Genomic DNA, 13906 nt, shown 5'->3' with positions numbered 1-13906 from the left:
CACTCACAGACGGAATAACAAATTAACAAAAGATCCAGTTTTGTTTCGAAATCAGAACATTTGAGGATACGTTATTAATTAACCATTTGGTCATTACCATGGCATATTTATTTCAGGCAATTTTTGACCTTCACTAAGAGCTAATCAGTGACTTTTTATGCAACATTCACTTTCATATGATGGGTTAAGGCAAGAGTCACCTTCTGGTTTACGTCTTTAAGCATATTAACCTTAATGGACTTAGGAACTAGTTCTTCAAAAGGTGTTTTGAGTTTTTCAACTGAATTTGAAATTTCCATATAATGTTTTCGGTGAAAAAGCACTACAGTAAAATCATCCTGACTGTCACTTTGTATCTTGACCTCTATCTTTGAAAGACATCTACTTATCTTCTATATATTGTTGAAAGATATCCAGAAAAGAGCTACCTATTTGAAAGATTGTACATCATTGAAAACTTTTTTTCTCTTTGAATAGAAAAATCTTGCTGCAACTTTGCTCAGATTTCCATTTTCTCTAGTCAAGGATTCCTCGTACATGTTGCCCCAATAATCCTACTTCTCCTTACATGGAGCTCCCACTTATCTAGGCAACATCCAGCTCATTCTGGAGAATTCCTTTGGAAAAACATTAAAGAGGACCAAGCTATGCAAAATGCAATGACAACGAAACAAGGCAATTTCTGTGATTCTGTTTTGAATAATAATAAAAAATGATAATGATTACTGCTCTAAGGAAAGGCTGAGTATTTCAGCAGACAATTTTTTTTTTTTTTAGAGCAAATAGTAACCACAGAACAACAAAAAGTATGGTAATCCACTTTCTTGGTAGGTATTAAGACAGTTGCACAACGCGTTAAATTGACACGATTTATATGACAGATTCCTTGTCAAACTTAGGCCTAGATTATTTCTCTCAGTATTGGCTGTTAGAATATCTCATAACCGTCATTTCCATGATATGCCCAATGCTTGAGGAATTTTAAAGATTGTGTGAAATGGTTGGGGAAGCTGTTTATTAGGATAGGTGAAGTCCAGATCAGAAGAGGTATGGCACATGCACTAAGACGGTGATGTAAGTGACAATAAAAAAGGCTTTTTTCACTTTGTTGAATGTTTTCAGGCCGTGTAGCAAGCTTTTTAATATGTTGTCATTCCATTTCTGTATTTTTGCATTTTCATTCATGTTCGGCATATTATTGCGTAGACCAATGTGACAAAATTTTCTCTAGGTGTTATGTAGTTTCAGATGTGATTTTTATATATTTCCTTAATTGTTGTCTGACTTTTGAGTATCACAAAAGATAAATGCAAATTATTGAAGGTGTTTTCTTTCCTCGCTTGGCTTGGCACTTTACTGATTATCATTTGGCTACAAATACAGAGGTTTAATTCTGGTTTTTAGTTCCAGCAATAGAGATACTTTAGCGATGCCATTCCCCTAATTTAGCACATTTTCCTTGTTTATGCCATCATAAATCCTGAGAGTTTTCTAAACACAATACAAGCAAATTAAAATTTCCTTTATAATTTTAATGTCTTTTATTGGTTTTCTTATTCTAATTTCACTTCTTATTATTCCTATTAATAATATCTTACATAGATTATTAGTAGTATATGTCTTTATCATGTTGTTATATTTTCTTGTTCATGTGCTTATAATATCTTTTTAAAATCTCAAAATGTGTCAGCTTTTCTGTTGAGTATGATTTGGTATGAATTGAAACATATGGCATTTGTTGTGTGCCTATAGTGCTTTTGTAACTAGTATGTTGAAAGTTTTTAATGTGGAGAGATGTCAGACATTGTCAAATACATTTAATGGATAATGCAGCTTTTTCTTTATTTGTGCCAATGTTTTATAATATGTTTATTGATTTATGTATGTTGACTAAATTTTTAATATTTGGATGAACACTGTTTCCTTATTTCTTCATATACATATATGTCTATATGTACATAGGCACACATACATACACATAATCTTTTACTTGTGAAAATTTAAAATGGTACAGAATATTTAAAAAGAGCACTTAAAAGAACACAGAAGTATTACTGTGCCCTTTCTCCAAGTTTGATAGTAATTTCCTGCATTTTTTTCTACAATCATCAGGGATATTCGTTTGTATATATTTTCCTTTTTTTTTTTTTAAGATTTATTCATTTTTATTACAGCCAGATATACACAGAGGAAGAGAGACAGAGAGGAAGATCTTCCGTCCGATGATTCACTCCCCAAGTGAGCCGCAACGGGCCTATGCGCGCCGAGCCGATGCCGGGAACCTGGAACCTCTTCCGGGTCTCCCACGCGGGTGCAGGGTCCCAAAGCATTGGGCCATCCTCAACTGCTTTCCCAGGCCACAAGCAAGGAGCTGGATGGGAAGTGGAGCTGCCGGGATTAGAACCGGCGCCCATATGGGATCCCGGGGCTTTCAAGAAAGGACTTTAGCCGCTAGACCACGCCACCGGGCCCTATTTTCCTTTGTTTTTAAAAATTTGTGTCTTTGGTTTTGAGATCAGATTTATGTTGGTTTCAGAGAATATGTCTGGGAATATTTATTTTTCTGTGTGGAAATAGGTGGTATCCATTTTTTAATGTGTTTTATTTATTAATGAGGGCGTTAGTTTTGGGCGTTTCCTTTGAGAAACATGTTTTTCTTACCTTTTCTGTTTCTTTGTATCCAATCTTGGTAGGTTATATACCTATGGGAACTTACGCATTTTTATGTACTCTAATTCTATAATTTTTCTTTAATAATGTCAACGTTTATTGCTATATACTTTCTTCTTAGAATTGCTTTACTTTGTCCCAGTGCTTGTGAAATAATGTCTAACTACCATAATCAGTCACAAGAAATTCTAAATTTCACTTCAATGTTTTTAGTGATTCTGTGATTAAAGCATATGAGTTTTGTGAAATTTCTCCTATTATTTGTTTCTAGTTCTATATTACCTTTAGTAGAAATGATATTTGGCAGAGTCTCAATTGTATTTAATTTATTAAGGTTTCTGTAGTGTAACACATGATCTGTCCTGGGCAAGGGTCCACCAGCAATGGAGAAGACTGCTTTCTGCGATTGTTAAAAATGATGTTGTTGAGTGTATGGACTGATTCCATTTGCTTTGTTGGTATTTTAGATTCTTTCATTATTTCTCAGATTATGTTTTGGAGGTATGTCTGTTGATGCAATTGGGGTATTGAAGTCATGCACTGTTTGTTAATTTATTAAATTCATGCTTTCATCTACATATATCAACATTTATTTTATATGATTGGGCATATTTATGTGCTAAGTATTTAAAATAATTATACACTCTTTTGAACATTTTGAATTGACTTATGTATTAATATCCATTGCTTTTATATGTTTCTTTTACTAAAGTATTTAATATGACTTAAATGCGGGAGGAAGAAGAAAGAATGAGAGATCTTCTATTTGTTGGTTTAGTCTTTTAATGCTCACCACTGCTGAGGTTTGCACTGATTACTGCAAGAAACCCGGAATTCAATCCTGATCTCCCACAGGTGGCAGGGACACAGTTAATTGAGGTATAAAGTTTTGTTTCCAGAATATTTGGGGGTCTTGCCCTCTGAACAGGACCACCAGATGCTCAAGGAGACCAAGTCTCATACATTCTCAGCAGACTAAGAGTGCTGGCAGGAAGCAGGCTTCCTGCTGGGACTGCAGCAGCCTCTCTGGAGAAGCAAGAATGGGGCTGTGGCACCTAACTGTCCTTCTTCTTTCAGTGCTTGTGGCCTAGGGTATCTGAGTACAAACAGAGTTTTGTAATGGTCCTTTTTTTTGTTAACCTGTTTGTTTGCCAGTATCGGTTGCTGTAACACATGTTTGCTAGGCTGTTACCGTAAAGCCTGGTAATTGCTGCCCAACTTTTTTGTAATATATCTTAGAGAGGCTGGTGTGATATTCTATAGTTAACAAGTAGGTTACCGGCCTTTCCCGCAAAATATTTTAGTATAAAAATGCTTGTAAACTCAACAAAAATGTGCATTGCTTCATTTGCCTTTGCATACCCACTTTCTTTTTTTGGGAGGTTGTCACACCTTGGGTCCAGGTGCCCTCAAGATGAACCCCCAACACCAAAATTGTACATAACCAAGATTGACAATCATGAAAGAGACAAGAGACAAGATACAAATCCAGCACTCTGATAAAGGAAAGAATTTGTGTGTGTGTGTGTGTGCTTTCTAACTGATGAGCTGAACTTGTAACCCTTTCAATAAAGTTTTTAACTTCAAGTCTACTTTGCATGATAGAATTATAGCACTTCTGCTGTGTTGATTAATGTCCATAGAATGTCAGCTATCCTTTCAACGTCAGTTTATGTCTGTCTTGTCAGAAGAAGTATCTATCTCATGGGCAGCATTAAGCAGGGACGTAATTTTTTTTTCCAGCCACTCTGTTTTTGATAGAGCCTTTCATGATTCATATTCATACAACTCAATAGTTGGTTAACATTTATTATTTCTACTTTGTTAATTTTTTAGAGTTAATTATCACTATTCTTCCTTGTTATATATTTTATTTTGTCTTATTTTGATTTGGGCCTGCTGTTTTTGTTTGTTTAGTCTCTGTGTTAAAACAGTGCAATGATTTTAAGTGTTTGAAAATAATAATTACAAGTAAAGTATTTCATTTAATATTGCTTTTGTTGTTTGAGTTTTGAATGTCATGTTAAAGGAGTTCTCAGTAGCACACAGAACTCAGAGTAATTTTCCTATATTTTCTTCCAGCAACTAAAGGGTCTCAGGTCTTAAATTTAGGTCTTTGGTTTATCTTGAGTGGGATAATTTCCATAACCTGTTCTGGGTTGTTTCCTATTGTATTTCTTCTGCTTACCTGCAGGGACTGTGTCCTGCCAGAGGAGTTGTCCAGGTTCTTCCATCAGAAACTCTCCCAGTGCCAGTGGGTTGATCCATTCTGTTAATGTGTCTTTTGATTGATGAATTTAGGCCACTTGTGTTTAGAATTAATATTGAGTTGTTGCAATTTTGACTGGCCATGAATGTGTGTATGTGTGCATGTGTGTATCTGCGTGTGATGGTATCTTTGTTTAATTGTTTTTCCTCGTGTGGACTTAGTGAGTAGGCCTTTTCATTTACCATCTTTGATAATGGTTTGCATACTTTCTTTCTGGGTTTAACACATTTCCACAAGATTTTCTAGGGCTGGATTCATGCTGGTGTATTCTTCTAGTTTCTCTTTGCAATGGAAGTATTTAATTTGATTCTTGAATACAGATGAAATCTTTGCTTGGTACATTGCTCTTGGTTGACAGTTGTTTTATTTCAGAATTTGAAGTATTTTACTCCATTCCCTCCTTGCTTGGAGGGTTTCCTCTGAGAAGTCAGTAGTGATTTTGATTGGTTTTCTTCTAAATGTAATCCTGTCTTTTTTTCATACTAGTCTCAGAATTATTTCCTTGCATATGTTGTGGAGGTTGAGTACAACATAGCTGGTTGAGGATCTCTTTGGGTCGAATCTGTTGGGGGTTCTCTGTTCTTCCTGGATTTGGGCTGGATTTATGTTTCCAGTGTTTTGGAAGTTCTCCTGTATTATTGCATTGAAAACATATTGTAAATCTGTCTCTCTTTCCACTTCATCAGGAAGGCCTATAATTCTGACATTTTTCTTCTTGAGGTAATCTATCATTTCCTGTATAGTCTTGTTGGCTTTGGTCAGGTTTTTCTCCAGCTGTTTGATGAGGTGCAGGCTTTCATTCTGATTGCCTTCGGTTTCAGAGATTCTGTGTTCTGCTGTGCTTATTCCGTTAGTTAAGCTCTCAACTTTGTGCTCTAAGTCAAAGATTTTTTTTTTTTACTCTTTTTATTTCTGTGATGATGTGGATTTTGAATTCCTTGAGTTGTTTCCAGTGGTTCTCATTGTCTCTGATGAATTTTATGACTGTTTTTTAAAATTCCTTATCTGGTAGCTCTTCATGTCTTCATCTTGCAACTCAGATGTTGAGATTGGTTTTGGTCATTTTGAGGGGAATTGCTGTTTCTTTCTTCTGAGTTTTTATATTTTCTGATACTTTTCCCCATCGCGTTGTGGTTTCTTGTCTCTTGTCTACAGTCTCTGAACTCAGTGCAATTCCTAGAGTGCATGTAGTCCAGGTACTGCTGCTTCGTATGCTGACAAAAGCATAATTCTCCATGCTCTAATGAGGGGTTGGGTAGCCTTATTTACTCTTGGATTTATAAATCCCTCTACAGCCGGTTACCCTGTGTTCTGTTGGCTATGGCGTTGTCTCGAGTGTGCCCTCAGTAGCAGGGAGCAGGAGAGAATCTTCATAGCCTTGAGGCCCTGTGTCTCTGCTCTGGGCAGATTTGAAAGTCCCTCAGCACAACACAGGCCCAAGTACCCTTGGGGGGATTAGTTTCAGAAAGCTTGCCATGCCACCCCTATGCTCACAATCTCCACTGCCACTGGGACCTTTGGTGCTCTCTTGGTTTTGGTCGGTTGTTGGCGCCACCAAGGGTCTGACTTTACCAATCAGCACCATGCCACTATAGGGATCTAGCTTTACCCATCAGCACCACGGCAACTAAGGCCTCCAGCGCTCCTGCAGTCTTTTTACACTGCTGCTGCTGGGAATTCTGCTGGGGCACCACCACTGAGTAGGTTCGGGATGCTTTCCTCACAGCCCCTGTGCTCATGTTCACCACTGCCACAAAGACTTTTGGCACACACATATTTTTAACCGTGGGGCCACAAAGCATGTCTGGGACTCTCTCTGTGTATCTCCAGCTCATGCATTTCAGCTCCCAATTTCTTCTTCTCAGAGGTATTTCTTCCTTGGGCAGCAGGCCCTAGGGAGGGGATCACTGCTTGACTGCCGCCTCTGCCTGGGTCACCGCTGCTTTTAATTCCACCACTACCACTGGGAACCTCGACACTCCAACGGTCTGTTGCTTCCTTCCAGTGTGGATACTTGTATTAAAATTCTTCCAACTCTCTCTGCTCCGGGTTGGCTGAGGCTCCCGGGATCCTTCCCTCTGCCTGATATCATGACTCACCAAGTTTCAAGCAGATCGCTGACTTCCCTCTCTTTTTTTCTCCTGCCCATCCAAGTTGTGTAGATTTTCTTGGTTCAGCCATGTTCAGGGAACTTCGAACAGCTCTCCCTGTGATTCTATGCTTCTTGCTCGCTCCTCTGCCCAGTTCTGTCCCTCTCTTTCTGCACTCTGCTTTACACCAGCCCTCCGTGGTCGGACATCTTTGGGCGTGACTCTAAAATATAATCTTGAAGGCTCACAGAAGAGCATGTTAGAAATGTGTTGGCTGTTAAATTACATTTTTGAAAAATTACATTTGACAACTGGCATAAATATCTATGGATTCTTGCCCATAGGAGGTAAGCTGAATATCTATTAGTGTTTCCTTAAGGTGATTTCACCATGATACATGTCCTTATCAAAGTGTTTCTTAATTCCTAAGCATATTCCTAAGAATTATAGAATGAACAACTAGTGCACTACAATTTTTTTAACATTTGTTTGCTCATTTACTTGAGAGTCAGAGTCAGAGAAAAGGACTAAGTGAGAGTGAGAAAGGAGAAAGAGAGAAAAAGAACAGAGACAAAAAAAATTTCCACAATGTAGCTCATTCCTCAGATGTCCATAGACTGGGAGTTTGGATTTGGAGATTCAGTACAGGATGCTAAACAGGAAGCAAAAACTCATCTACTTGAACTATCACCTGGTGCTGCACAGGGCAAACTTAAGCTGAAATCTGGAATCGTGTTCAGAGTTGGGACTCAAGCTCAGGCACTTTGGGTTGGAACTTTGGCTTCTTAACAACTAGGCAAACATGCCAAATGTCTATAGTATTTAGACACTGAAATGCTAGTTGTTAGTGAGTTAAATAGACACAGTGTATCTGAAAAGTGTTTCTGAAGTGACTTCAATATTTGTACGTAATTTTTAAAAAGGTGTTACACATTCAGGAATAAAAATGTTTAAAAGTATTGAAAGATAAATGACCATCAATATAATAATAAATGGAATGGTTGTGTCTAAAATTAGGGATTAGTTAAATTTATGGTAAAATATTCAAACAGCTGAAAAACAAATAGAATAAAATAAAACATTATGTCTCATTCCACATCTTCATAAACCTCTCTCTCTTAGACATCAGTAATTAGTTTTAGGGGGAAAGAACAGAAATAAAAAAATACATATATTAAAATTTTTATTTCTGCAATGATTTGAAAAGTAACTAATAAAAGCATAAATTCTAAGCAGTATGATGTTAGAATTACAGAATCTGACTAAATAGTTAAATACCAAATCTTTCTATCACTACTCAAACATGCTGTTCAACCATGGTTAATGTGTCGAACATCTCTTCACCTAAATCTTCTCATCTGAAACATTAGAATCTTAGTTTCATATCTTAGTTTGCTCATCTCTAAAATATTGATAAAGGCCATAAAGCAACATTGAATTATTATGAAATTAAAACTGCTGCATATATGCAATGTGGAAAATGAACTGGTAGACCTGGCATTTAAATTGTGCTTGGCATTTGTTGAACAGTCCCAAAGTGTTAGTCATTCTGTTTCTGTTTTTACTGCCAGGTGAAAATTATGAACAACACAGGAAAATATTTATTCAACTTTAAAGGTTATAATGTCATCAGCATTGCTGATATGAACAGACTAGAAAATGCAGAAAACTTTGAAATCAGAGATGATGATGTTTTCGTAATCACATATCCCAGATCAGGTAAGTTTAATGAGTAGCTCCTCTGATAACAGTCTTCACTTTGATTTGGTAGAACATTTAGACAAATGCACCTATTTCCAAAAAGCAGCAGCAAACCAACCCACATTAAAATGACAATTTAGGATCAGAAAAAAAGCATGATTTATATATTTTCATTACTTATGGAATATATGAAGAAATCAAAATTTGAACCAAGTGTTATGCTAGGTAAAAATTTACCTGTTCATATGGTCTGAAAAATTACACATATTTTTGCCAAAACATGCATATAATATACAATTATGTATGTATTTCAATAAAACTGCATGTATGTTCATATATATGAACACTGCATGCACATTATATATATATGAAGATCAGTCACACGGAGGTGACAATAAACAGTATTTTGTCATTATAATGTTACAAATCTGTATCATACAGTGCAGTTTATAAAATGTGAAGTGAAATGTAGGGAAAAATTAGAACCAGTAAAAAAAAGTTTGAAATTGTAGAGCTTAATAACAGATTAAAAACAAACTACTGACCTATCTATTGCTATAAAAATAAAATCAGGAAAACTTGAAAATTTTAAGAAAAAGGCATTGAAAGCCCTTACTATAAAATGAGTAGGATTTTGATAGAGAAAATTTCTTAAAGAGGATGCTAAGGTCATTTAAGAATGATATTTCTTGAACCACAGATATAGTTGTTGACTATATGCTCAATAATAGGGTCAAAGTATTTTTTTACTTTTAAATGATGTGTAACAGGTAATCTTATGTATTTAATAAGAATAAGAAGCAAATTTTGTAGGTACTTCTTTAGTAGTTATCCTTAGTGGTAAAATTAATTTACATGTTTATATTTTTTGCAAATTCTTACCTTACTGAATTGTCCTTTTCTTGTACGGATGTACCTGATTCATACTCAATAAAAGTGCACTGCAAGACGAAGTAAATATGCTTTGAAAATCCAACCAGATGTATTTTTAATTTTAATTGCTCTTTACTTCTCTGTCATTAAGAGACAGCTTTAAGGTAAAACAATCACCATTGAAATTTTATGCTTTGAAAAACTCAGTTACAAATTTTGCTGTTAGAACACAGGTTTATTACTACTACTTATACTATTGCGATAATACTGCTACAGATACATGGAGTAAAGGCTGAGAGAAAAGTAGATCAAAACGTAGAGAAAGAGCAATGCAAACCACTGATTCACTTCTCAAATGCTCTGAGTGTCAGCATTGGGCCAGACCACAGTCAAAACTGAGTTAGTGTTTATGTAAAACATGTTATTTTATGTATATTATGTTATATGTTGTGTATAAACTAAAACTGAATTGACAATGAGGTGATCACAGAAGATGGTTAAGAAATTGCAATTGTTTTTAACATACTGGTTACTCAATACTATAACTATTAGTTACACAACGAAGTTAATTTTTGCTGAGGGTACGTTGGAGCCTTTAATTGATCGGGTTGATAATCTGATGGTTCTGTCCTTGGACCGGACAGGGTCTCCCCAGGAAGCTGAGGAACAAGATTGGACTATAAGATGTTGGACTCTATGTTTACTTTATGCTTGCAAAGAGGAAATCTCAACTGTTCTTGATCAGTGGATATGCAACAAGGTGGAATATTCCACATGGGAGGAGGGCGGGGAGAGGGGTAGGGTGATTCCCAGTTCCAACGAAACTGTATCACATAATGCAATGTAATCAATGAATAATAATAAAAAAAAAAGAACTGAGTTAGGAATATGATCCAAGTTTCCTATGTGAACAGGAGCACTCAATTAATTCCTCCTTATTATACCACTCAATAAAGAAAGTGGGCATAATGGTAGGCAGATTAGCAGTTGAGCCATAAACGCCATCTTGAAAAACTATGTTTACACTTTTCAACAATCAGTAAGAGGGGGCAGATATTTAACCTAGTAGTTAACATTCTTGTTCCCTAAAATGGGATATTGGCATTGAATAACCGATTCCTACTTTAGTTTCTGACTCTGGCTCTCTGCTAAGAGAGGAGAGAAACAATTGTAAGCCAGTAAGTTGTTTCCTGCATTTTGGAATTTAACAAGTAGATAAGATGTCTATCTATCTATCTATCTATCTATCTATCTATCTATCTATCTATCTATCTATCTCAATCTGTCTGATTTGCTGAACATCAATCATACTCCGCATCTGTGCAATAAATAAAATTTAAGAAAAGCAATAACAAACTAAATCTGATAGAACTACCGGTATTCAGTATATGAGAAGAACCATATACCATACAGAAAGAAACACATTTTTGTAAAACTTTCCTTTATACCTTTGTCAAACCAGTGGTTAACATGTGATCCTACTGTAGTTTCAATGATGTGTGATTCCTTTTATTAACTTTATTGCATACAAGTGAAATCATTTTTCTATTCAATTATTGTTTATACTATTTATTTCTATTCCCATTCAAATATTTTTTTCTTGCTTTTTGCTTGTTAAAGCCATGAATACATAGCAGCTGGTTCTGTGTATAAACTAAAATTGAAATATCAATGACGTAGTCATAGGATGTGGTTAAGAACTTGCATTTTTTTAACCTATTCATTACTCAATACTGTGTCAATTAATTCCATAATGTTTTAAATTGTCGTTGATGTTATGCTGTGGCTTTAAATTGATCGGGATGATATTCTGCCAGCTCTGCCTTCAGACCAGAGATGGTCAACCCAAGAAATCATTGAATTTACCTGGACAATAAGATGCTGGACTCTATGCTTGGTATATTCTTGCAATGAAAGAATCTTGACTGAATTTGAAATGCAATACAGCAACAAGGTTGAAGAATCCACCATGGGGGGTGGATACGGGGAGGGGTTGGGGGAATCCCAGAGCTTATGAGACTGTGTCACATAATGCAATGTAATTACTAAAATATATATTCTTAAAAATTAAATAATGAGACAAAAAAAAAAAAGCCATGAATACAGTGAAGTATAGAGTATGTTGTCTCAAAAATTAAAAAGAAATAGGCAAGGAAATCAATAGAGGATGGTAGAGGATGAGGTTGGGAGCAAGAAGGGGACTTTCATATTAGAAAAGTATCCAATCTGGTAAATGTCAATTAAAACTTAAAATAACAAAAAATATATGGAGTTTAAAGGAGAAACTCCATATAAATGTAAGCAAATAAGCACTGTCATTACAATAGGAAATTTTACCTTTCAGTGCTATAAGGAGACATAGGATGAAACTTATAAAATAACTGTCCTCAAGAGGGGAATACCAGCTGTTATGAATGCTCTATACCCTGGCTGTTGCCTGTGGCTCTTTCTCCCAGCAATTGCAAGGGCTCCCTCTGCTGTTTCAGAGGCCCTTCTTTGCCTGAAGCATTGTAAGAACCCCTGTCTCTGTAGGGGGGTGTAGTTTACACTTGGGGTTTGACAACCCTGACTGTATTTCTTGCTTCAGTGCTTTACACATATATTTGATGATTCTTTAGCAAGCAATGGTGGATTGTGTTTGTAAAATATATGAATCTCAACCAGCTACTGCGGATGATGAACAGAAAACGTGCACAGAGGATTGTGTTGTGATTGTAAAGAAGTCAGTGAAGCTTAAAATGCAGTTTTTCCACTGTCAATCCTTTCATCTTATTATAAGATGAAAGGATGTCAATCTGGAAACTAGTACCCATGTATTGTAATATTATTTTAATCTCAAACAGCCTGTATCTAATGCATTGACATGTTGTGATGTATTCAATGAACATACAATCAATGTGAATCAGACTGCTTATGTTCTACATCAAAGAATTGTAAAACCTGATATACTTTTTAGACCCTAAGCTACTAGGAAATGGGATGGAAGAACAGGGAAATCTTCCATCTCCTTAGAATGTGTGAGGAAGACGTAAAGCATAACCTACCAGAAACATAACAGGCAATTCACAGACAACAGACTCGAATCAGCATTAAAAATTAGTTAAATGACAAAGACATATAGGGGGAATCAAGAGCGATCCTGACAACCTTTTAACAAGAGGTCATATGCACAGAGCAGGGGGGAACACCAGAGTGGAGCAGGTGGACAGGAGGAGGCTTGTATCCCAACTCTGAAGACTCGGATCCTCACCTAGAATTATCAGTAGGGCACCAAGGACCACATCCCAACAGACAAGGAGAACACGGGGGATTGGAGTACCTTCGGAGGCTGAGAACTCTGAGGTCACCCAGCCCCGTTTGGATCTACCACATGGGATGGAAGAGGACCAAAGTCTTCCTTACAGGACCCAAGGTCATCAGAACAACAGCCAGGAGCCCTGATAGATCTGCAGAAACAGAACAACAGCAAACTTCCTTCGGGTCTTGGGAGAGGAGCTTCTTCTGGTCCTTAGTTCCAGTTTAGTATCCCCTACCTCTCTTGCAATGACCATCAGGATCGCCCTGGAGCATCCCCCCCACCCCCCAAAAAATAAAATAAAAAATAAATAGTAAAAAATATAGGATAGTCAGGGAAATACAAGGGAAGCTTAGAACCAAACAGGAATTGATCAGAGTGGATTCACATAAATCTTACAAGATAGGACACAAAGATTTGTTACCCCTTACTATAATATGGAAGATTTCCCCGCACACCCCTACTAAAACTGTTCTGCACCTCAACTGTAGATGAAGACCTGGTTAGATTTATAAGCCAGTTTAAGACTATCCTGAAATTTACCAAGTTCAGGAAAATTATGCGTCAACATAATAAACAGCTAAATACCAAAATGAAAACAGACACGAGACAGCTGAATAGTAGCATATAACCAACAGTTTGCAGCACATGTAGTTACATTGTGACAAGTGTTTTACTTACTTCGAAAATCAATTTTCAGTAAATATAAATTAATATTACTTTAAATAGCAAAAATGCATAATTACAAAGAAAAGTTCATAAATGAAAGAAATTTATAAAGGCATATATCATACACTCTTTATGAAATCTTATAATGAAGAATGCATTAATTACCGTCACCTTCACCTAGTGCTGATTCAATTGTTTTTTTGTTCTTTTGTTAAAGGGCAGTGAAAGGCATCCCGACAACTCAGCCTTTCTACATACAGAGGGCGTTTACAAGAAGCTTCTTTTTGTCTTTATACACTCTTTTCTTTCCCTAAAGATGGTGCCAATATAACGTAGAAA

The sequence above is a fragment of the Ochotona princeps genome, chromosome 1 (assembly GCF_030435755.1).
Source record: "Ochotona princeps isolate mOchPri1 chromosome 1, mOchPri1.hap1, whole genome shotgun sequence".
NCBI lineage: Eukaryota > Metazoa > Chordata > Mammalia > Lagomorpha > Ochotonidae > Ochotona > Ochotona princeps.
This window is presented reverse-complemented; position numbering follows the sequence as displayed.